At 38.7% G+C, this 4221-nt stretch overlaps 1 pseudogene; it reads right to left on the bottom strand.

The window, feature by feature from the left end:
* Positions 1–1093: 1093 nt before the first annotated feature.
* On the bottom strand, positions 1094–1780 carry LOC129073157 (jupiter microtubule associated homolog 1-like; annotated as a pseudogene).
* Between the last annotated feature and the right edge of the window lie 2441 nt (positions 1781–4221).

Below are 4221 nucleotides of genomic sequence, written 5' to 3'. Positions count from 1 at the left end.
ATTTAGGTGCTCTTTTATTGGGTGCATATGTTTACTAGGTTATATCCTCTTGTTGGACTAATTCCTGAAGTATTATGTAGTGACCTTTTCTGTCTCTTATCATGTTCTTTATTTTGAAGTCTATTTTTCAGATAAAAATGTTACTACTCTGGCTTTTCTTCCACCTCCATTTGCATGGAATATTTTTTCATCCTGTCACTTTCAACCCATGTAAGTCTTATTTTCTTAGGTGGGTGTCTTGTAGACAGCATATATGCAGGTCATGTTTTCTCTTCCATTCTGCTACTCTATATATTTTTATTCAAGCATTATATCCATTTACATTTAAGGTTATTATTGATAGGTACCTATTCATTGCCATTTTTTCTCCTTTGTACCTGTTTCCTTTCTTTCTCTATTTCTTCTTCTTAAAGAAATCCCTTTGGAACCTCTTGCAATCCTGGTTTGCTGGTAATGTACTCCTTTATACTTTTCCCCTTCTTTGGAAAGCTCTTTATTTCACCTTCCATTTTAAATGAGGACCTTGTTAGATAGAATAGTCTTGGTTGCAGTTACTTGCTTTTTACTACTTGGAATATTTCATGTTAGTCCCTTTGGCCTGTAGTGTATCTGTTGAGAAATCAGGTGATAACTTTATTGGAGCTCCCTTGTAGGTAAATTCTTGTTTCTCTTTTGCCACCTTTAAGATTCTCTCTTTGTCTTTAAACTTTGCCATTTTAAATGTGATGTGTCTTGGTATAGGCCTATCTGGGTTCATCTTGTTTGGGACTCTCTGTGCTTCCTGAACCTGTATGACTCTTTCCCTCACCAATTAGGGAAGTTTTATGTCATTATGTCTTCAAACTGGCTTTCTAGCCCTCATTCCCTTTCTTCTTCTTCTGGTATTCCTCTGAGGCAAATATTGTTACATTTCATGTTTGAAAGCTCTCTTAGGCTACTTACATTCTTTTTTTATTTAGTTTTTTTATTTTTAATTTTTAAAGTGCTTCTTTGTAAATGAAACAAATTCAAAAGATACACAGTCAAGCTCAAGATATGCAATTCACAAGCATGGAGAAAACAAACTAAATCACAGAGCTCAGGACATTTGGAGCTAACCCAGGACAAGGCTGGACATGTCATCAGGGGGGTTTCTTCAGGGTGGTACTGGGGCTGGTTCTGCTAGGCTGGGCACTGGGGCAGAGGGCATAGGCTTCTCCTCATTCTGCCCCAGGCTGGCCTGCAAGTCTATGTTCCCATTTTTTGTGAATGTCACTTTCTACCTTCAGATCTAAGAAGTCTCCAGAGCTTGCTTCAAAAGAGTTCCCTCTGCCCCAGTGGGTGTGGCTCAGTTGATGGAGTGCAGGCCTGAGAACCAAAGGGCTGCCAACTCGATTCCCAGGCAGGTCACATGCCTGGGTTGCAGGTCAGCTCCTCAGTTAGGGGCATGTGAGAGGCAACAACACATTGATGTTTCCCTCCCTCTCTTTGACCCTCTCTTCCTCTCTGTAAAAATAAATAAATGAAATCTTAAAAAAACAGAGTTCCTTCTTTGGGGTCCAGATAACTCAAAATCTTTTCTGCCACCAGTAGACTTGGCACATGCTGACTTGGCCCATGAAGGGGGACTTTCCTCAATTGTCCCAAAGATGCTAGAGGCCATTTGTTTTTCCTCCTGTGTTGTTTTGTTGTTTCATCAAAGCCTAAAGAAAAATTGGATCTGCCAGCAGGAGGCCACAAAAATCCGGGAGCTATTGCTCCTGTTGGGGTTGATGTCCTTGAATGTGGTGGTGATGGTCATGTACCCAAGGAACAAGGTAGGTTGGCACAGAAGTTGAGAGCTGAAGGGTTCAGGTTGAGGGGCACATAGCTCCTCACCACACTGACAGCAACCACTACAGGACCCTCCAACACTTAAATTATAAGCATTTAAATCTGTCCTTTAAAAGGAGTACTGCTCTTGAAACCCTGTGATTAATGCAATTACTATGAACTAACTGGATTAAAATTCATCCTCAGAGGATTCAAGATTAAACAAATTTTCCTATTGATGGATATTTATTTACTTACCTTTAGCAAATGTCATTTTTAATTTTCATTTTTTATTGTTCAAGTAGAGCTGTCTTCATTTTCCTGCTACAATGTTCCATACCCTACCAACCCCCACCTACCACCCTCAATCCTACCCTCCTTTGGCTTTGTCCATAGCTCCTTCATACATGTTCCTTGACAAACCTCCCTTTCCACCCCAGTTATCTTCCTCCCTCCTCCCCTCTGGTTACCATCAGTTTGTTCTTTATTTCAGTGTCTCTGGTTTTACTTTGCTCACTTCTTTGTTTTGTTGATTATGTTCCACTTATATGTGAGATCGTATGATATTTGTCTTTCACTGCCTGGCTTATTTAATTTAGCATAATGCTCTACAGTTCCATCCATGCCATGGTGAAGGGTAGGAGCTCCTTCTTCCTTTCTGCTGTGTAGTATTCTATGGTGTAAGTGTACCAGTTTTTTTGATACACTCACTTACTGAAGGGCACTTAGTTTGCTTCTGGCACTTGGTTATTGTAAATTGTGCTGCTATGAACATTGGGGTGCACAGGTCCTTTTGAATTGGTGTTTCAGGATTCTTAGGGTATAACTCCAGCAGTTGCATTGCCAGGTCAAAAGGTAGTTTCATTTTTAGCTTTTTGAGGAAAATCCAATCTGTTCTCTACAATGGCTGCACCTCCCCTCAACAATGTGCTACAGTTCACTTTTCTCCATAACTTCACCAGCACTTGTTGTTTGATTTTTTTATGATGGCCATTCTGACCAGTTTGAAGTGGTATCTCATTCGGTTTTAATTTTCATCTCTCTGAAGGCTAGTGATGCTGAGCATCCTTTCATATGTCTCTGTGCCCTCTGTATATCCTTCCTGGAGAAGTGGCTGTTCAGGAATGTTGCCTATTTTTTAATTGTATTGTTTGTTTTCCTAGAGTGGAGTCATGTGAGTTCTTTATATATTTTGGAGATCAAACCCTTGTCTGAGGTATCATAGACAAGTATATTTTCCCATAGGATTGGTTCTTTTTTCATTTTGCTGATTTTTTTTTTAGCCATGTAGAAGGTTTTATTTTGATGAAGTCCCAGTTGTTTATTCTTTCCTTTATGTCCCTTGCTCTAGAGGACATATCGGTGAAAATATTGCCATATAGCATATCTGAAATTTTCCTGTCTATGTTCTCCTCTAGGAATTTCATGGTGTCATGACTTCTGTTTAAGTCTTTTATCCATCTTGAGTTTATTTTTGTGTATGGTGTAAGTTGGTTGTCGAGTTTCATGTTTTTGCATGTAGTGTCCTGATGTCCCACCACCATTTGTTGAAAAGGCTACTTTTACTCCATTTTATGCTCTTGCCTGCTTTGTTTAATATTAATTGACCATAGAGACAGGCATTTGTTTCTGGGCTGTCTTAATCTGTTCCATTGATCTATGTGCCTGTTCTTATGCCAGTACCAGACTGCTTTGATTACAGTGGCCTTGTAATATAGTTTGATGTCAGATATTGCAAACCCTCCTCCTCAGTTTTTCTTTCTTAAAATTACCACAGCTATTCAGTGTCATTTAGGATTCCATACAAATTTTTGAAATGTTTGTTTTATATCTGTGAAATATGTCATTGGTATTTTAATGAGGATTGCGCTGAATTTATAAATTGCTTTGGGTAGCATGGACATTTTGATGATGTTAATTCTTCCAATCCATGAACACGGTATGTGCTTCCATTTATTTGTGTCTTCCTTAATTTCTTTCTTCAGTGTTGTGTGCTTTTCTGAGTAAATATCTTTTTACCTCCTTGGTTACGTTTATTCCTAGGTACTTTGTTTTTCTTGTTGCTATAGCCAAGGGGATTTTTTCCTGATTTCTGCTTCTGATATTTCATTTTTGGTGTAAAAAACACCTTTGATTTCTGAATATTGACTTTGTATCCTGCTGTTTTGCCAAATTCACTTACCAGGTTGAATGGTTTTTTGGTGGAGTCTACAGGATTTTCTATGTACACTACCATGTCATCTGCAAACAATGACGGTTTTACTTCTTCCTTTTCAATGTGGATGCTTTTTTTTTTCTTTTTCTTGTTTGATTGCTGTGGCTAGGACTTTCAACAACACAATGTTGAAAAGAAGTAGTGAAAGTGGACATGCTTGTCTTGTTCCTGATCTTAGTGGGAAAGCTTTCAGTTTTTGCCCATTGAGAATGAGG

This window comes from Pteronotus mesoamericanus, unplaced genomic scaffold, assembly GCF_021234165.1.
Source record: "Pteronotus mesoamericanus isolate MK-2021 breed Mesoamerican mustached bat unplaced genomic scaffold, CSHL_Meso_final contig_35, whole genome shotgun sequence".
NCBI classification, from domain to species: Eukaryota; Metazoa; Chordata; class Mammalia; order Chiroptera; family Mormoopidae; genus Pteronotus; species Pteronotus mesoamericanus.
This window is presented reverse-complemented; position numbering and strand designations above follow the sequence as displayed.